The sequence below is a fragment of the Lytechinus variegatus genome, chromosome 6, assembly GCF_018143015.1.
Source record: "Lytechinus variegatus isolate NC3 chromosome 6, Lvar_3.0, whole genome shotgun sequence".
NCBI classification, from domain to species: Eukaryota; Metazoa; Echinodermata; class Echinoidea; order Temnopleuroida; family Toxopneustidae; genus Lytechinus; species Lytechinus variegatus.
In genome coordinates this window covers 26395258-26417732 of record NC_054745.1, presented here as the reverse complement: position 1 = coordinate 26417732, position 22475 = coordinate 26395258, and the positions used below count along the sequence as shown (strand labels likewise).

The window sequence follows — 22475 nt, the reverse complement described above, 5'->3', positions numbered from 1 at the left end:
AAGCTTATGGCCAAGTTTCATGAACTAGCTCCATACACTTTCTAAGTTATGCTAATATCTCATCCTCATTGAATACGCTACAGACATTATCCATTAATTGTATTCCGATGGGATTAGCCAAGACTTTACCTTCGGGCTTCGGTTAAGATTTGGTGTTGACGCCGCCGTCGGGAAGGCGGCGCCAATAAGCCAGTTCGTAGTTCCTTTCTGTGCATGATCAAAAGATTCTACGCATGATCAGAAGAAGGTCATTTGTACTAAAGTGACATGGTGCTTTAAAATCTAATGAGATAAGCACCAACTTTGATGTCTTGATTATTCATATATTCTTTTGAATTGTCGTTTTCATTTACATCCACAAAAAACAATGCTTCCACGAATGACTGGTATTTCAGTTTGTCAAGTACAATGTGCAACATGCTAAGATATGCATTCAAAGTAGGAATGCAACAAATACCTTCATTAAGTGTTCATTGGTGTGCTATTCTAGTCACCTGGTCTATTCAATTTCTTCATCCTGCTATGTAAGGCAAGCTTACGTAATATCTTGCTTTGAAATCTGCTTATCATGATGAAAGAAATGAAAGGTCATTTGACCAAAATTGCCCATGAAGTAACTACGAACTGGTCTATAGTCTCCCACTGCTATACAGGCGAGACAAAAATCACTTTTGTCACTAATTTCGATGCAGTCACAATATATTTTCATTAGTAACTTACATGTAGGAATAATTTTTGTATTCACCAGAGCGCTAAAAACTTGAATTTTGGGCATATTTTGGTGGGTTACACTTCGTAATTCTGAAGGTTCGTAATATACCTTGACGTTTGTTAATCCGAAAACGTGAAAGGGTTAATCCGAACATTTGTGGCGATATTCCGAAGGTTCAATAATCCGAAAACGAAATAAGTTTCGATGTTCCGAAGGTTCGTCAGTCAGAAAATGAAATAAAGTTCGTTAATCATTACGTTTACGAACTAACGAACCCCATTTTGTTTTTGGATTAACGAAACTTCAGAATTACGAACCTCACTTCGTTTTCGGATTAACGAACTTTCGGAATTACGAACCTCATTTCGTTTTCGGACTTACGAACCTTTGGAATTACGCACCTTCGCCTTCGGAAATACGAACCTTCGGAATATACAAACCTTCGGAACAACGAAGCTTCAGAATTACAAATGTATACAATTTTTGTGTACGCCCTCTATTGGTGGAAATTGTGGAATTATGGCAAGAAAACTTTCATTTTTTAAATAAATCTCTATTTCTAATTTAAAAAAAATGAATTAAAGAATTAAATTTACATAAGAGCCAAGGTAACGTTAGATCACTTGTTCACTGCTACCACCCTGCCTGTGGGGAATCTACAGGTAGGACTATGGTATGCCAATGTTGTACAGAGCACACACTTTAAAAAATCATAAAAATGAATATCACTTTTGTGACCAAAATTACTAATTTCCATACAGTTGCAATTTATTTTCATTAGTAACTTGTGAATAATTTTTGTATTCACCAGAGCGCTCAAAAACATGAATTTGGGGCATAATTTTTTGTACACCCTCTATTGGTGGAAAGTAATATGGCAAGAAAATTTTCATTTTTTGATCTCTATTTTTAATTAAGAAAAAAATAATTTAAAGAATCAAATTTAAATAAGAGTCAAGTTGTATGAATAATAGGTGTAATGGAGACTGTCAGTGTAAAAAAATCAAGCATTTGCCCCAAAGAAAAAGAGAAAATAAGCCAAACATTGCCACCCTTATTTTGCCACACATATAAGTGAGAACAAGGTTATATCATAACCTTGTTCATTGAATGAGTGCGTTAGATCATTTGTGGTAGGGTCCATGGTTAGATGATGAACTGAGAGTGAGACTAGAGTGTAAGAAAATCAAGCATATTTTGTCCAAAAGAAAAAGAGAAAATAAGCGAAACATCTAGGTATGTGACAAAAAAAATGAAAATCCTCAAATCTCAATGAATTTGGTATCATTTGAAAGCCCTTAAAAAGACCTTTCAAATGATACCAAGAACTCAAATTTTCATCAAGAAATTATAAAGTTATTCCAGTTTAAGTCGCGCATATTTATCCAAATTTGTGGTCATTGTCTTAATGTAAAGTCAATGGAGTGCATAACCGATTTTTGTGACCATTTCGGGCATTTTGTGACCATTTTGAACCCAAGTCTTCAACGGGCTCTAACTTCTTTGTTTTTGAGCCCTTTGAAGTAATTTAGGTATCAATGGAAAGGTGAAAGAAAACTCAATTGATGTGTAATCATTTCACTTGGTAATTTTTCTTATTATGTGTAAAATAATTTCTTTTAATTAATTCTAATTAATTATGCAAATTACAATTACTCGCCTCTTTTTTTTGCCAAATGAAGGTGATAATGAGAGATAATTTGTATATAATTTAGTTGGCATCAAAACAGCATCATGTACTCGGACCAAACATAATTTCCTAAATAAATTAGTTTAAAGTATTGTTTTTGTAATTTCTAATGTATTTCTTTGTTTTTCTGATATAAATTACAATTACCTCTATTTCAACTTTAGTATTGTGTACATGTATGTATGGGGTCTTTTTTTTACAAATGAAAAATATCATTCCTTTTGTACATGTACTTTGTATGGTATAAAAATACAAGTGTGCTTTTCTGATGTATTTGATTGTTTCACCAATTCTTTATGTATTTTATTGTTTCAACAATTTGTTTATAGATGGATAATGTAGCTTTCATTTTGGAGACCGTGGGCATTCGATTACAATTTTTTTTAGGAAGGATGAGCAGCAGAGTCTGAGGGTGTAAAGATGTAGCATTGCATGTAATTCAAGTATCAAGAAGGAAACATAAAAATTAAGCTTTAATATATGCATTTCTTAGATATGTATGATTACAACAAAGGCCATGTTCGAGCACTCCTTTTTTTATGAAAAATAAGTTCATATTCTAGCGTGAAATCACTGCACATAAATAAAGCTCTGAACAGCAACAAAAACAGGCATCAAAGCTCCAACACTCAAAACAAGAGAACAAAAGTGACACAAAAATTTATACAAATCCCATCCCCATTTCAACTTATGAACACAACCCCCCCCTGCACCCTTCTTGAAAAAAAAAAATAATTATAATAAAATAGAAAAAAAATGAATAACATAGAAAAAAAAATAGACAATAGAGCAATGTGGAAGGGGTGTCTGGAAAACGAAGACCGAAGACCGAAGACCGGGGACACATATCACACTCGTGTGAAAGCGTTTGTAGTTCACGCACGAAGTGTGTACAAAGCAGTGCAAAGTGTGTACAAAACACGTGCGCGGGTTAGAATGGACTTTGGACCTTGCCCCCTACACATGTTCTCCCATTGACATAACGCATGTCCCCGGTCTTCGATCTTCGTTTTCCAGACCTGTTGTTGGGTGTCTGGAAAACGAAGACAGAAGACCGGGGCCATCGCATCCGTCTAGCTAAAATAAACCATTATTATATTCAGATCAAATTCAGGAATATTCCGATATTGGATATGTAATCAGTTATCATTGGTTGATAAGTTAATGATTAATTGTAAGGATATCGTTATCAACTAGGGCATAATTAATACCTAACAATTATAACGTACATAATTTATTTCACCCACGGAATTCAGCCATTGCAATTCTCAAAACTGTCATAAAAATTAAAACTTGCATACAATACACCTCATACTGCGCAATCACGTACAAGCAGACTCAACTTAAACTGGCGTTTGCAACCATTTTACTACCATTGACATTACGCATGTCCCCGGTCTTCGGTCTTCGGTTTCCAAACCTGTTGTTGGGTGTCTGGAAAACGAAGACAGAAGACCGGGGCCATCGCATCCGTCTAGCTAAAATAAACCATTATTATATTCAGATCAAATTCAGGAATATTCTGATATTGGATATGTAATCAGTTATGATTGGTTGATATGTTAATGATTAATTGTATGGATATCGTGATGTGAATGATAATTGATTGAGCAATTTATCGCGCTCAGCTCAGCTGGCATTAAAATTTTATACCATTGACATAACGCATGTCCCCGGTCTTCGATCTTCGTTTTCCAGACCTGTTGTTGGGTGTCTGGAAAACGAAGACCGAAGACCGGGGACACATATCACACTCGTGTGAAAGCGTTTGTAGTTCACGCACGAAGTGTGTACAAAGCAGTGCAAAGTGTGTACAAAACACGTGCGCGGGTTAGAATGGACTTTGGACCTTGCCCCCTACACATGTTCTCCCATTGACATAACGCATGTCCCCGGTCTTCGATCTTCGTTTTCCAGACCTGTTGTTGGGTGTCTGGAAAACGAAGACAGAAGACCGGGCCATCGCATCCGTCTAGCTAAAATAAACCATTATTATATTCAGATCAAATTCAGGAATATTCTGATATTGGATATGTAATCAGTTATCATTGGTTGATAAGTTAATGATTAATTGTAAGGATATCGTTATCAACTAGGGCATAATTAATACCTAACAATTATAACGTACATAATTTATTTCACCCACGGAATTCAGCCATTGCAATTCTCAAAACTGTCATAAAAATTAAAACTTGCATACAATACACCTCATACTGCGCAATCACGTACAAGCAGACTCAACTTAAACTGGCGTTTGCAACTATTTTACTACCATTGACATTACGCATGTCCCCGGTCTTCGGTCTTTTTCGGTTTCCAAACCTGTTGTTGGGTGTCTGGAAAACGAAGACAGAAGACCGGGGCCATCGCATCGGTCTAGCTAAAATAAACCATTATTATATTCAGATCAAATTCAGGAATATTCTGATATTGGATATGTAATCAGTTATGTAGTTGATATGTTAATGATTAATTGTATGGATATCGTGATGTGAATGATAATTGATTGAGCAATATATCGCGCTCAGCTCAACTGCATGGCATTAAAATTTTACTACCATTGACATAACGCATGTCCCCAGTCTTCGATCTTCGTTTTCCAGACCTGTTGTTGGGTGTCTGGAAAACGAAGACAGAAGACCGGGGATCGCATCCGTCTAGCTAAAATAAACCATTATTATATTCAGATCAAATTCAGGAATATTCTAATGTTGGATATGTAATGAATTATGATTGGTTGATAAGTTAATGATTAATGATAAATGATTGAGCAATATATCGCGCTCAGCTCAGCTGGCATTAAAATTTTATACCATTGACATAACGCATGTCCCCGGTCTTCGATCTTCGTTTTCCAGACCTGTTGTTGGGTGTCTGGAAAACGAAGACAGAAGACCGGGGCCATCGCATCCGTCTAGCTAAAATAAACCATTATTATATTCAGATCAACTTCAGGAATATTCTGATATTGGATATGTAATGAATTATGATTGGTTAATGATTAATTGTATGGATATCGTAATGTGAATGATAATTGATTGAGCAATATATCGCGCTCAGCTCAGCTGGCATTAAAATTTTATACCATTGACATAACGCATGTCCCCGGTCTTCGATCTTCGTTTTCCAGACCTGTTGTTGGGTGTCTGGAAAACGAAGACAGAAGACCGGGGCCATCGCATCCGTCTAGCTAAAATAAACCATTATTATATTCAGATCAAATTCAGGAATATTCTGATATTGGATATGTAATGAATTATGATTGGTTAATGATTAATTGTATGGATATCGTAATGTGAATGATAATTGATTGAGCAATATATCGCGCTCAGCTCAGCTGGCATTAAAATTTCACACCATTGACATAACGCATGTCCCCGGTCTTCGATCTTCGTTTTCCAGACCTGTTGTTGGGTGTCTGGAAAACGAAGACCGAAGACCGGGGACACATATCACACTCGTGTGAAAGCGTTTGTAGTTCACGCACGAAGTGTGTACAAAGCAGTGCAAAGTGTGTACAAAACACGTGCGCGGGTTAGAATGGACTTTGGACCTTGCCCCCTACACATGTTCTCCCATTGACATAACGCATGTCCCCGGTCTTCGATCTTCGTTTTCCAGACCTGTTGTTGGGTGTCTGGAAAACGAAGACAGAAGACCGGGGCCATCGCATCCGTCTAGCTAAAATAAACCATTATTATATTCAGATCAAATTCAGGAATATTCCGATATTGGATATGTAATCAGTTATCATTGGTTGATAAGTTAATGATTAATTGTAAGGATATCGTTATCAACTAGGGCATAATTAATACCTAACAATTATAGCGTACATAATTTATTTCACCCACGGAATTCAGCCATTGCAATTCTCAAAACTGTCATAAAAATGAAAACTTGCATACAATACACCTCATACTGCGCAATCACGTACAAGCAGACTCAACTTAAACTGGCGTTTGCAACTATTTTACTACCATTGACATTACGCATGTCCCCGGTCTTCGGTCTTCGGTTTCCAAACCTGTTGTTGGGTGTCTGGAAAACGAAGACAGAAGACCGGGGCCATCGCATCCGTCTAGCTAAAATAAACCATTATTATATTCAGATCAAATTCAGGAATATTCTGATATTGGATATGTAATCAGTTATGATTGGTTGATATGTTAATGATTAATTGTATGGATATCGTAATGTGAATGATAATTGATTGAGCAATATATCGCACTCAGCTCAGCTGGCATTAAAATTTTATACCATTGACATAACGCATGTCCCCGGTCTTCGATCTTCGTTTTCCAGACCTGTTGTTGGGTGTCTGGAAAACGAAGACAGAAGACCGGGGCCATCGCATCCGTCTAGCTAAAATAAACCATTATTATATTCAGATCAAATTCAGGAATATTCTGATATTGGATATGTGATGAATTATGATTGGTTGATAAGTTAATGATTAATTGTATGGATATCGTAATGTGAATGATAATTGATTGAGCAATATATCGCGCTCAGCTCAGCTGGCATTAAAATTTTATACCATTGACATAACGCATGTCCCTGGTCTTCGATCTTCGTTTTCCAGACCTGTTGTTGGGTGTCTGGAAAACGAAGACAGAAGACCGGGGCCATCGCATCCGTCTAGCTAAAATAAACCATTATTATATTCAGATCAAATTCAGGAATATTCTGATATTGGATATGTAATGAATTATGATTGGTTAATGATTAATTGTATGGATATCGTAATGTGAATGATAATTGATTGAGCAATATATCGCGCTCAGCTCAGCTGGCATTAAAATTTTATACCATTGACATAACGCATGTCCCCGGTCTTCAATCTTCGTTTTCCAGACCTGTTGTTGGGTGTCTGGAAAACGAAGACAGAAGACCGGGGCCATCGCATCCGTCTAGCTAAAATAAACCATTATTATATTCAGATCAAATTCAGGAATATTCTGATATTGGATATGTAATGAATTATGATTGGTTAATGATTAATTGTATGGATATCGTAATGTGAATGATAATTGATTGAGCAATATATCGCGCTCAGCTCAGCTGGCATTAAAATTTTATACCATTGACATAACGCATGTCCCCGGTCTTCGATCTTCGTTTTCCAGACCTGTTGTTGGGTGTCTGGAAAACGAAGACAGAAGACCGGGGATCGCATCCGTCTAGCTAAAATAAACCATTATTATATTCAGATCAAATTCAGGAATATTCTGATATTGGATATGTAATGAATTATGATTGGTTAATGATTAATTGTATGGATATCGTAATGTGAATGATAATTGATTGAGCAATATATTGCGCTCAGCTCAGCTGGCATTAAAATTTTATACCATTGACATAACGCATGTCCCCGGTCTTCAATCTTCGTTTTCCAGACCTGTTGTTGGGTGTCTGGAAAACGAAGACAGAAGACCGGGGCCATCGCATCCGTCTAGCTAAAATAAACCATTATTATATTCAGATCAAATTCAGGAATATTCTGATATTGGATATGTAATGAATTATGATTGGTTAATGATTAATTGTATGGATATCGTAATGTGAATGATAATTGATTGAGCAATATATCGCGCTCAGCTCAGCTGGCATTAAAATTTTATACCATTGACATAACGCATGTCCCCGTCTTCAATCTTCGTCTTCCAGACCTGTTGTTGGGTGTCTGGAAAACGAAGACAGAAGACCGGGGCCATCGCATCCGTCTAGCTAAAATAAACCATTATTATATTCAGATCAAATTCAGGAATATTCTGATATTGGATATGTAATGAATTATGATTGGTTAATGATTAATTGTATGGATATCGTAATGTGAATGATAATTGATTGAGCAATATATCGTGCTCAGCTCAGCTGGCATTAAAATTTTACACCATTGACATAACGCATGTCCCCGGTCTTCGATCTTCGTTTTCCAGACCTGTTGTTGGGTGTCTGGAAAACGAAGACAGAAGACCGGGGCCATCGCATCCGTCTAGCTAAAATAAACCATTATTATATTCAGATCAAATTCAGGAATATTCTGATATTGGATATGTAATCAGTTATGATAAGTTGATAAGTTAATGATTAATTGTATGGATGTCGTGATGTGAATGATAATTGATCGAACAAAATATTGCTAAATTTTAAAATTCAATAACTTTGTTATCCGATTTTGATGAAATTTTCGGTATTATACTCGTGAATTCTACTCTATTCATTAAGCTATACATACTTTCAACCCGGACCATCCCATTAAAAACTCCTTATAAAATAAACCTAATTGTAATAGAAAGCAATGTCATCGACCTAAGACAGGTGGCAAGCGCGCCCTTGTGAATGTATTTTCCATACGGTCGGCGAACATGAAACAATAGTGCGTCGCTTGCTTACTACTTTGCGGTTAAACCGGCCGAGACGTTCCCACGCGTACATTTCGAGACAGCAACATTCAGTACGCGTTTGGAAGCCCTGTTTACACGTGCATCGGCTTTTGGCTCAGAACCATAAGCCGATGCAGAATTGGCTTTTATGGTCTATCTTGCACCGCAGAATCGGCTAACCCTCTCTGGGAATCGACGGGCGGACGACATTTATACCGTTTTCATACTGAAGGCGAAGTTGAGTTACTCCGGAATAACTCCCGATTGAGTTTATACGCTTGTACTGCGGACCGACTTTAAACCCCCTTTCATATTGGCAAACACCGCAGCGGTGTATCCGCAGTTGTTGCCATGGTTTCCAAGCGAGTTCGCGCCATACGTGCTGCGAGATCACAGCGATAAGTGCATACCGCATTTCCGGTGCGGAGTAACTCCGTTTGTAACCCTCTTCTCGAAGTGGGTTGAGTACACCGCTTTGAATCCGGATCAACTAATCTCAGACTTTTCGGTTACAGCCCGATAGACCGCGGGTCCGTTAGACCGCGGGTCCGATAGACCGCGGGCCCGATAGTCCGCGGGTCCGATAGACCGCGGGCCCGATAGACCGCGGGTCCGATAGTCCGCGGTGTGTGTAAAATTATCATCATGACAATATAATGAAATTCATGTTATAAAGAGGTCAATGATACGAGTCCATGGGGTTCTATAACGATGACCCACTGGACAATCGCCCCCTGACATCTACTTCAAGGAAAATATTATCCCCATATTTTTATCGTCGGGGACTGTTACCCCCCCCCCCCCCCGGAAATATACCCTCTAGACGCCATACGGAGCCTCTAAAATGCCATCGACTTGACGACATGGCGAGATACTTTATCTTGCCATATCGACTAAATAAGATTATTATGTCCGCATGGCGAGATACGTTATCCTGCCAAGTCAGTCCACTTATAAAAAGTTATGTGTCAACAGTCAACATGACGAGAACATGGCGATTCATCGGGATTCTTGCCGGGACTTGTACACTTCATATCTCGCCATGTGGACATATGGACTTGACAAGATAGAATATATCGCTATGTCGAAATAATAAGCTTATTAATTACTTAGGCGGCGGAAGTGGGGGGGGGGGGCTTTCCCCCCTAAATTTTTAGTTGAGAACCTTTTTTTGGTCGTCAATATCTTTTCTACGTCCCCTCTCCCTAAATTGAGGTAGACCACCCTAAAATATTTTTGCCCCCCCCCTAATTTTGGTTGATAACCTTCCTTTTTTTTCCTTGTCAAAATATTTTGGTGGTCCCTCCTAAAATTTTGGTTGATTTGCTTGTCAATTTTTTACCTGTGTCCATCCCAAAGTTTCAGGTGGATCCCCCTAATTGTTTTGCCTTCGGCCGCCAATGATTAATTAAGACATGGTAAGATAAAGTACCACGCCATGTCGTCACGTTAAGGCATTTTCACAATTATTATTTTCATAATTATCTGGGACAATTGTCTGGAGAGTAAATTTCTGGGGGGGTAACAGTCCCCGGCGGTAAAAAAATATGGGGATAATATTTTCCTTGAAGTAGTTGTCAGGGGGTGATTGCCCTAATGGGTTATTGTTATAGAACCCATGCAGGCGCGGATCCAGGATTTCAAGGGGAGGGAGGGGGAGCAAATTTGATCTGATGTTTGGCGCCCATGTGTACTTTTCGAAAAATGGCGCCAACTCCCTACCGGTCAGACTAACTTAAATTATCTTATAATCACATTAAAAAAGAAATAAAGACCACTTTTTAATGTGTTCTTGAAAAAAATCCATGAATACATAAATACCAAAAGGTAGGGGGACACAGGGGCGGTTCCAGCCTTCGCCAATAGGGGGGGGGGGTGGGGCGGAAATTTGTTTTCAGCCATATTTTCCCCGATCGGCAGCTCGAAGATAATTTTTGTTTGTTTCTTTGAAGGGGTAGTCCTTATTAGTCACTTCTTGGCTTTATTCTCATAAATTAATACATAATATCATAATCCTCATTTATATGATGCGAGCGCGAAGCGCGAGCTAATTTTTTGGGAAATTTTAAAGTTGAACTGATTCTGGGCAATGTTTGTTATCCTGAAAAAGACATGTATGCAACTTAATAATTACTACGAACGCAAAGCGCGAGGGGAAATGAACTGATGAAAAAAATACCTGTTACATTTGATTTGACAATCAAATAATGCGAGCGCGAAGCGCGAGCTGAATCTCTTCGAAATTTTCACCCAAAGAAAGGAAATTCTAAGCACTTTTTTATTAACTCAAGCAGAATAGGTATATGAGAAAACAAATAAATCAAGCGCGAAGCGCGAGCGGAAAATTTCTAGATTTAGTTCCATGATATTTACTGAACGAGACACTCTATTCATGATTTGTAAATCCTAAAAAAAAAATGAGATTTAGACCTAAAAGGGGGCCACTCTGTTCATGTTTTGTAAATCATCAAAAGGATGAGTAATATGGGGTCTTCCTACATTAATAATGCGAGCACAAAGCGCGAGCAGAAAATTGTTTAATATTGTGATCTGAAAATGGATAATGATTTAAATTAGAGAAAGTTGGGTATCTGAATAAACATGCTCGAGTGTGTTTCATATTTAGACCTAGAATCTAGGCATTCTAAATACAACTTTAATCATGAAAATCATGAAACTTTGATAGTCCGATCTGAAAAAAGAGAGTCAATTTCAGCTTTATATTTCTAGCACTTTGTAAAAAAATTGTAAGGTGGATATGGATCGCACTTAAAAAAGAGCTGATATTATTAAGACTTTGAGTTTTGACATAGGACCGGGACATCCTTACGACATGCCATCATATGAAAATGATGACTATCTTCCTATTAATCTTGCTAAGCGTGAGATGAAACAAAGGGACAATTTAATTATTAAATTGATATCATATTTATTAATGCCTATTGAGGGCACAAAATCTGATGATATCATGGCATAAAAACTGGACATTTCACTTTTGTGATTATGAATAGGATGCATCAGTTAATATATTTGTAACCATTAATGCAAGCGCAAGTCGCGACCTATAATTTTTGATAAACTGTCATGAAAAGGGGATTTTAAGTAGTTTGTTGTATAAACTATATTGAAACATTTATATAACTCGCCAATCAAAATGCGAGCGTGCAGCACGCTAGCTGATGCGTCTTAACAATCAGACAAGAAAAGGGATATTTTGAAAACTTTATGGAATACACGAAAATATAGGTACATGATAAATCAAAATTTGCGAGCGCGTAGCGCAAGCAGCAAATGTTAACATTCAAACCATAAAATTGACATTTTTACAGAGCACTTTTCAAAAACCAATTTTTAAATTACACAAAATAATGAAAGTTCGATTTCCGAGGTGAAATATATATGTGTTGTATATTGACTTCCAAACTTGATATTCGAACTACATTTTGAGCAAGATATGTAAATCACCTAATAGGCAATGCGAGCGCGAAGCGCGAGCGAAAGTTTTATATAGTTGCATTAAAGATTCTTTTTATTTTCCAAGTCTTCCCCTCATCTTATTTCATGCCTTCGTCGTCCTTCTCTTCCTTTTCTCCTCTCTTTTTCATCCTTTTTTCTTCTTTCTTTCCTTTTTTTTTCTTTTTTTGCTCCGCCAAGGGGGGGGGGAGCTCGGCCCCCTGGATCCGCCTATGGGGAGAAGGGGCGGGAAAATATAACAAGCAAAAAAAAAGGGTTATCATCGCCAAATTAAGGTCATCTCGTCCCAAAATACATGTTTTATTTCGATTTAGAATAATGTATTTCTATGATTATAAAAGACCAAAATAGTAGGGGGACATTTTATATTGTGTCCCCCCGACTATTTTGAGTAGGTGGGACACGTTCCCCCCCCCTTTTCCCCTGGGATTTCCGCCCATGATGTAATATCAGTGGGAGCGCGAAGCACGAGTGATTTTGGGGGGTTTCAATTTGGTTTAACTTCTCACCAGATTAAGCCCTACCAGAATATTGTAAACCGGAGCTGTAGTTTCTGTACTGTTGTTTTAGTATACCCTTCAATATCATTAATGATAACCTCTAGGGAATATGCAATCTCGACTAATTATCCTCATCAGTGGCATATTTATTCAGCATGGGTGCAGGGGGGGGATCGAGGGCACCAAGATATAAAAATAGATGAAATGGGGGGTAGACGTTAAAGAAAATCTGAGATTTTATTCTTGAAAAACACATTGAGGTATCTCACAAGGCCTGAATAAATAATGAGAACCCGAAGCGCGATCTGATTTTTTTCCCTGTATTTTATCTTGAAAGCCTAAGTCAGGGGCGGTCCCAGCTTCCGCCAATGGGGGAGGGGCCATTTTTTCACCTATATTTTCCCCGATCGGCCGCTCAAAGTTGATTTGTCCAAGTGCCGTAATGAGCCAACAATTTCGAGGGGGCTCGATATGGCGTATCGCATAAAATTGATAAGAAGTTGGCAGTGAGCGAAGCGAGCAAGCAAATATGTTGACACTTTTATTACAAAAATACAAGGTTGTGATAGTATTATAGATTTTGACATGATATTTGGAAAATAATAGTATATTTCATCCTAATATCCCTTTAATTTCTCTCTATTTTTTCTAAGCGTTGATTCTCTCTTTTTTGTTGGGGGGAAGGGGCAAACGCCCATGCCCTGACAGTAATTTCCTAGATTTACTTTATAAGCAACATAAATGTGTTAAATCTCATAAGCCATATGCAAGCTAAAAATCAAATTTCATGTATATTGTCCTGAAAATTTAACATTCTGGGCAATGTTTGTGAACCTGAACAGGACGCGTATGTAACTAGATAATTACCACGAGCGCGAAGCGCGAGCAGAAATGTTACATATTATGGCCTGGTCGAAAAGTTAGCCATTAAGAAGATACATATTTCAACAATTAAACTGAACATTTTTGATATTCCAACCTAAAAAAGATGAGATTTCAAATCCCCCAATGGGACATTCGACATTCATTTCCATCTCTCTCTTTCTTATCTTTCTTCCCATCTTTCTCTCTTTTTAATATTATTCTCTTCCTATTTTTCTTCTTCTTTTCCCCCTTTTCATTTCTTTTCTCTTTCCCCCCATTACTTATCCCTCTTTCTTTTTCTTTCCTTTCCCCTTTTTTCTCTTTTAATCTTTTTTTCTTCTCTCCCTCCCCCTTCCACTCTCTCTCTCTCTTTATTCTCTTCTTTTCCCCTCTTCCTCTATCTCTTTCCAGACACCCAACAACAGGTCTGGAAAACGAAGATCGAAGACCGGGGACATGCGTTATGTCAATGGTGTGAAATTTTAATGCCAGCTGAGCTGAGCGCGATATATTGCTCAATCAATTATCATTCACATTACGATATCCATACAATTAATCATTAACTTATCAACCAATCATAATTCATTACATATCCAATATCAGAATATTTCTGAATTTGATCTGAATATAATAATGGTTTATTTTAGCTAGACGGATGCGATGGCCCCGGTCTTCTGTCTTCGTTTTCCAGACACCCAACAACAGGTCTGGAAAACGAAGATCGAAGACCGGGGACATGCGTTATGTCAATGGTATAAAATTTTAATGCCAGCTGAGCTGAGCGCGATATATTGCTCACTCAATTATCATTCACATTACGATATCCATACAATTAATCATTAACCAATCATAATTCATTACATATCCAATATCAGAATATTCCTGAATTTGATCTGAATATAATAATGGTTTATTTTAGCTAGACGGATGCGATGGCCCCGGTCTTCTGTCTTCGTTTTCCAGACACCCAACAACAGGTCTGGAAAACGAAGATCGAAGACCGGGGACATGCGTTATGTCAATGGGAGAACATGTGTAGGGGGCAAGGTCCAAAGTCCATTCTAACCCGCGCACGTGTTTTGTACACACTTTGCACTGCTTTGTACACACTTCGTGCGTGAACTACAAACGCTTTCACACGAGTGTGATATGTGTCCCCGGTCTTCGTTTTCCAGACACCCCATGTGGAAGTGAAATATTTCCTCTGAGAGTGAAAAATTAAACAACAAATTTTTTGCATTTTAATCAGGGGCGGAAATTGGCCCCAAAGGTAGGGGGACGCTGGCATCGGCGGCGAAAGCCAACAATTTTAGGGGGGACCACCAAATTATTTTGATAATCAAAAAAATACACCAAAGGTTATCAACCAAAAATTATAGGGGGACGCAGAAAACTAAATTTGACAAGCAAAAAAAAAAGTTATCAAAAAAAAAAAATTGAGGTGGGGGGGATCGTCCCCCACCTCAAATTAAGGGCGGGGGGGGGGTACACTTCCCCCAGCTTTCGCCGCCTATGGATGCCGGCAACTCTGACAAGTTAAAAAAAAAAAGTTTATCCCCAAACTGTTGTAAGGTCATTTTAACCCCAAAAAGTTTGACCAAAAAAGAAAAAAAAAATGTATTATTGTTACATGTCCCCCTATTATTTTGGGTAGGGGGACGTGTCCCCCTGGGATTTCCACCCATGAATTTAATTTTAGAAAAGTCAACATTGATATTCCACTGTCAAAAGCAAATCCAGTTTCCAAATGAAACGATAATCAACCACCTAGACTAGACTCTTGACTTGAGTCACATAACCTTGGGATGATAAAATCTTTCTGTGACAAATGTATGTATTAAAATCAATATCAGAATAATTATCTACGGTATAATGACAGAGATTTCCCAAAAAAGGCACAACATAATCATCAAGTAAGAAATTTACGATCTAGTTCAATCCAGCATGAACGACTCACTATCGACCGCTCCCATCACCCTGCCAACCGCAGGCGCATCGGGCAGCTCGACTGCCGAGAGACCGGCTGTGACAAGGGTAGCATCGCCCTGCCAAACGCAGGCGCATCGGGCAGCTCGACTGCCGAGAGACCGGCTGTGACAAGGGTAGCTGGCATCTCTTATATCTGGACTGCGCAGCGTCAGAATCGCGTAAGTTTGGATTTTTTGATAATTCAAATATATTTCCAGTCAAATTGTATACCTAATCGGATTCTTGTTTTACTTACCATTTAGGCATAATCGTGATATAGTCCCCAAATCCAAAAGTGGGGATCATTAGAATCACACCTACCAGAACGTATGAAAATCACTTCCTTTCTCCAGAACACAGTCCCCAACTCTTGCACAGCTCTGTAGCAAAATGATAACACACACAAATGAAACACACTGCACTGTATATAAACACTAGGGTTCTCTCCCTATTATATACTCGTGATACAGTCCCCACTCAATGGGAAATCAAGTTCGATTTTCACGGCGGTGGGGACAGCTTCAACAGTATAGTATACTCGTGATCCAGTCCCCACGCTATGGGATACACGGTTCGCTTTGTACGCAGTGGGGACAGTTCCAACAGTATAGCTATACTCGTGATACCATCCCCACGCTATGGGATACACAGTTCGTTTGGCACGCAGTGGGGATAGCTCCAACAGTATCATACTCGTGATACCGTCCCCTCACAACATGAAATCGTGCTCGTTCAACAAGGGGATGGGGACAGTTTCCCAATGCAATGTGAAAGCATTTTAGGATATGGCTGCGGAAGTTGGGGGGGGACTTCAGCCCCTACCTTTTTCCAAACATAAACGTGAAAATATGACCATAGAATTGTGATTTCATGTGCAGCTTCCCCCTTTTGCACCCACAAATGTAATGCACTTTACCCACGAATGTAATAATTTTTGATCGTCCACAAATGAAATAATTTACCCACAAATGTAATAAATTTGAAGGGATTTTCAGCGAATACTTCTAAACTAAAATCCTATAGAAATGCCTTCATATAGCACAAAAGTTCGAAGTCTTTTTTTCAGACCCAGTTTTACAAATCATTTCTTAAAGAGTCAAAAAGTAACAAAGATCCCCACTCTTGTATTAATGTAAAATAACATGGAAATATAGCGTAGTCTTTCATCCAGACCCAGATCTTTCAAATAAAAATGAATACTACTACTAATAAATTAATATTATTATGAATTGAATCATTCAAATAAATTTATATAATTATTAATTTATTAGTAGTAGTATTCATTTTTTTGAAAACCCTGGGTCTGGATGTAAGACTACACTATATTTCCATGTTATTTTACATTAATAAGAGGGTGGGGATCTGTGTTACTTTTTGACTCTTTAAGAAATGATTTGTAAAACTGGGTCTGAAAAAAAGACTTCGAACTCATATAATTATTTAAACAACCGGGTCTGGAAAAAAGAACTTATATAATTTTTTAAACAACCAGGTCTGGAAAAAAGACTTTGGGCTCACATTATAATTTATTAATCAACCGGGTCTGGAAAAAAAGACTTTGAACTTTTGTGCTATATGAAGGCATTTCTATAGGATTTTAGTTTAGAAGTATTCGCTGAAAATCCCTTCAAATTTATTACATTTGTGGGTAGTCATTATTTCATCTGTGGACGATCAAAAATTATTACATTCGTGGGTAGTCATTATTTCATCTGTGGACGATCAAAAATTATTACATTCGTGGGTAAAGTGCATTACATTTGTGGGTGCAAAAGGGGGAAGCTGCACATGAAATCACAATTCTATGGTCATATTTTCACGTTTATGTTTGGAAAAAGGTAGGGGCTGAAGTCCCCCCCCAACTTCCGCAGCCATATCCTAAAATGCTTTCACATTGCATTGGGAAACTGTCCCCATCCCCTTGTTGAACGAGCACGATTTCATGTTGTGAGGGGACGGTATCACGAGTATGATACTGTTGGAGCTATCCCCACTGCGTGCCAAACGAACTGTGTATCCCATAGCGTGGGGATGGTATCACGAGTATAGCTATACTGTTGGAACTGTCCCCACTGCGTACAAAGCGAACCGTGTATCCCATAGCGTGGGGACTGGATCACGAGTATACTATACTGTTGAAGCTGTCCCCACCGCCGTGAAAATCGAACTTGATTTCCCATTGAGTGGGGACTGTATCACGAGTATATAATAGGGAGAGAACCCTAGTGTTTATATACACATGATACAGTGTGTTTCATTTGTGTGTGTTATCATTTTGCTACAGAGCTGTGCGAGAGTTGGGGACTGTGTTCTGGAGAAAGGAAGTGATTTTCATACGTTCTGGTAGGTGTGATTCTAATGATCCCCACTTTTGGATTTGGGGACTATATCACGATTATGCCACCATGGCATTTTAAAATTTCGAACATTTCCGCGTCCAAAAATTTGATGAACTTTCAAGCTCCGATATCCACACTTTACAGGCGAGTATCCACATTGAAACTTATATGTACAGAAAGAGCACATCTTCAGCTGTCTGTTAAAAGGCACGAGATTGCACCTACTATGTGCGCATGCGCATTAAACCCCATTTTCAATGAGCCGCCCCAGACAGAGGCGATGCCACTCGTAGCAAAACCCGCGCGAAAACCGTGCCACCAAAACCAGCGCTCGCGATGCCCCGTATTCGCACATACTAGCTAAAACATCACCACCCTTACTTTGCCACACATGCATGACATGGAGATGAACTGATGAGAACAACTTTATTAGATAGGCCTCATTTAGATGTGTCGAGGTCCTGGCCATGGGGCAACTTATACTTATATGATCATGTCTGATATTTTATAACCTTGTTCATTGAATGAGTTAGCATGGGCATGGCTAACCCAGTGAGCTAGCTACGGCCCTTCGCGGGCCGGAGTTCCCTGGGTTGGGGCATGGCCCGAGCCTGGGATTGGCCGATCCGAATCACGCCGCATGTTGCATCGGTATCGTTTGCATCATGTTTGAACTCGTCCACATGCAATATGCCAAGGCAAGGGCAAGGCAATGACCAATGCAATAATGGCTAGGGCATAATCAATGCACAGTCTGAGCAAATGCACTCACCAAATATGATTCCCATGTATAGTCTCGGCCTACATTGGAAAATCGCAAAAGTCTGCGTTGATACTAATGGGTTTCTTGTCGACCGCCAGCATGCAATTTCAGATGATTTTTTCTTTTCGATTTGTATTGTTAAAAGTACTGTATATAAGAAAAGTATGGAAAGCTATTTGCGCGCAGACTTTTGGCCAATCACGAGCGCAAGTGGTAACTGATCAGTATAGTACAAGTATCGGCCCATTGGCATCAGGCATTGCCTATTTATGTTGGATAAACCGGGGGGGGGGGTACTCACGAAATAAGGCATTTTGGGATGTGCCGCTGGAAATAAACGGGTCGCTTTTTGGAAGAAATCTTTAAACATGAGGTATGGTTTTATATGCCCAAATTTTTAGATACTGGCCTTAAACCTGCTATCCTAAAAAGGTTTTTTATTTCTTCTTAGTTAAGTTTGAGAGGAAATGTGAGAGAATAATGGCTGAACAATATCATAAGCACGAATATGAAATCATAAAACCATAGCCAATGTTTGGGAATTTCTTCCCAAAGAGAGCCCATTCCAGCAGCACATCCCCGTTTTAAGTACCCCCCCCCCCCTTCGGAATGGATCCAGGATTTTGCATGGAGGGGGATGCGGTGATATTTGTGTACAAGGAGAAACTTGATAAGCAAAAAATAAGGACCCTCATGCATGTCATATTCCCCCTGGCCTTGTGCCTCTCCACAGAGAAAGAGGGGGGGGGACGGGGGGCAGGGACCGGATGTGCACCACCCTACCCGGAATCGCCACTATACGGTGGCGTGCACTTAACTGTCTTCATGAAATATGCACAAAACTTTAGAATGCAATAACTTTGATATTTGTTTTCAGTGCATTATCAGAATTTTTTTCATCTATTCAAAAAAATATTCTAACTCAGACTTGAGCATCCATTCAAACCAATATTTCCGAAATGCCGCAAAATTTTGACTTTTTTCTTTAAAGTCTTGCACAACTTTTGAGAAGAGATTTACAATATATAGCATCATGGTGCTACGTGACTTAAGTTAGTTGTTAAACGGTCTGTACTAATTTCCATTGAAAAAAAAAACAATGAAAAACAAAAGATGAAAAATCAAAGAAATATATAAGGAAAAAATTTGCTTTCACAATTTACTTTGTGGAAACCTTTAAATAAGTTTGCAAAGATGATGTCAGGAAAAAAAAGGGAGAAAATTTTAAGTGAAATAGGGTGTTAAGATTGAAAATAATGGTTAGTAAATTTGTATACCGTAAGTAACGGTGTATTAACCGCACCCGTGTATTAACCGCACCCCCAACTTTGGACTAAAAAAAAAAAAAAAAATCTCACATTTACATGCATATTTGAGGTACGAAGAAACAAAAACTAAGTTTAAGATTTCAAAGTTAAGTATCCAAAGAGATTACCGGTATGCGGAAATCTGCTGTTCTTGATCAATTCATCTACAAATGTTAGAAAGAAAGAACGGTCCCGCCAATATTGGCCACTTACACACTCACTCACAGTCACAGTGTACACACACACAGAACTGCCATTTCATTGCAAACTACATACAGTAGCAGTCATGCCAATACATCTTATCAAATTATGATCTGTGTCTTTCCCAGCGTAGGAGGAAGAAACATTCACATTTCTTGCATCACAACCTCACAATCACTTTCAGAAATTTGATGTTTTAGCATGAATTTTGGATACGGGATTACAGGAAAGTTCAAGAAACAAAGAAATTGACATTTTTTTCCAGTTGTTTTTTACGGCTTCGTGCCGTCTCTCTCGTGCGTGGTTTACATGGTATCTTATGAAGAGCAAACAGGAAGGAAAAAAACGAGCTGGCGCGAAACGGAACTTTTAATAGCGCCAGCTTAAGTCGCACTAACCATATTACAACGCAATCTCTAAGCTCACTCAACTCCCGCTCAGCGGTGAAAAAAAATTTACCGAGTATGCTTGGCGTCCCTTTTAACTTAGCCAGGGAACTTCACTACTTTGAATTGAGAATAAAGTCAAAATTAGTGTCATGAAGGTGGGTGCGTTTGTTTTTGACAATATCTAATTAAGATCGTAATAATTGCTTCCCATTACCCGCGGCTCATACCCCTGTAAACGACATTGCCTGGGCGGCTACGCCCGGCCACTCGATGTGTTGTGAACTGGCAGACATCGTACATGTACGGGAGGGGTTACGGCGGGCCGGCTCAAACCCGTCACCGTGTATAAACCGCACCCCCGACTTTTGCTTCTATCCCGCCGAGAAAAAGGTGCGGTTAATACACCGTTACTTACGGTAGTTTATTCATAATACATAAAAAATAATTATTTTAAGAATTTGTTAATACTGACTTGTAGTTTACGTGGTAAAGAAACAAGGCATGCCAATTTTCGGCGAGATATACCGAACGGTGGCCGCGATCAGAAGGTCCTCAATATGTTTTGAAAAGCCCAGTCTTTCTAGGGTTAAGTACTAATGAGCATGATCGGTTAAGGGTTCGCATTGAGGTGAAATTTTTTTTTTTAGATATTTCTATCAAAATTGCTTTTAAAATGATCTTTGATATTTCAGGTTTCAACGAACTTCGTTTCATGAAGATTGATGATTCCGAAAGTACTGGAATAGTCCATTTTATTCATGGGGGTGCTGTTACCTCTCATCACGGACGGACATTTTTACTCAAATTAAATTCACTCTAGTTTTCTTGTTATTAAAGTTACTCTAATTTGGTTTGGATGTTCTTGCACTCTGAACATTAATCTATTATCAAACATAAATCAGTAGAAAAAAAATATTGGGAACTAATTTTTTTTGGTAGGTTTTAACATTTCCATTTTGAAATTTCCGTCCGTGATGAAAAAAAAGATGAAAAGTTTTTTTATTCTTTATCAAAATAGAAATGAAAAATAAAAAGGTGCAGAGGTATCTCACTAAACACTGTATGTCATTTTATTAGAACATAGCTGAAATCCATACATTTTATCTATATCATAAACTCAATAAAAAATGATCACGGACGGACACTAATTTCATCACGGACGGACAAAGTAAATTCACTCAAATTCAATTCACTCTAGTTTTATTGTTTTCAAAGTTATTCCAATTTGGTTTGGATGTTCTTGCAATCTTAACATTAATCTATCATCAAACATAAATTATTAGAAAATAAATATAGGAATTCAATTTTTCTGGTAGATGTTAATTTCCGTCCGTGATGAAATTAATGTCCGTCCGTGATGAGTTTTTATGATATGGATAATATGTATGGTTTCAACTTTTTATTCTTTATCAAAATAGAAACGAAAATAAAAGTGTGTAGAAGTATCTCCCTAGACACTGTATAACATTTTATTTAAACATAGCTAAGATCCATACATTTTATGCATACAATAAATCAATAAGAAATGATCACGGACGGGCATTAATTTCATCACGGATGGATGAGTGAGCAATAACTGCATAATACTGTAGAATAATCCATAGTATGCAAATGAGAAACTTCAATGGTGAGCAGATTATGAATTTGATTTTAGTTTCAATTTGCAGTGAAATATGGCACTGAGAATTATTCAGAACTCAAATGGATGGAAACCTACAACTCTTCTAAAAAAATTGTGATATCTTTAGATGTTATTGGGGCTAAATTATTGTCAAGAAAATTTGTTAAACATAATTGGAATGAAGATAGAGTTGGAAAGCTACATATATGCCAAAAAAGCATAAAATAAAATGTGGTTCCAAAGAACAAGTCCAAAGCTGTA

The 22475-nt window shown here is 38.2% G+C and overlaps 1 protein-coding gene across 1 annotated transcript in view; it reads right to left on the bottom strand.

The window, feature by feature from the left end:
• LOC121417279 (zinc finger protein 665-like) overlaps positions 1-18804 on the bottom strand; it is a 33483-nt gene extending 14679 nt beyond the window's left edge. Inside the window, exon 1 of the mRNA XM_041610922.1 lies at positions 18706-18804. The gene's annotated coding sequence lies outside the window, so the exon portion shown is untranslated. The remainder of the gene's footprint in view (positions 1-18705) is intronic.
• Between the last annotated feature and the right edge of the window lie 3671 nt (positions 18805-22475).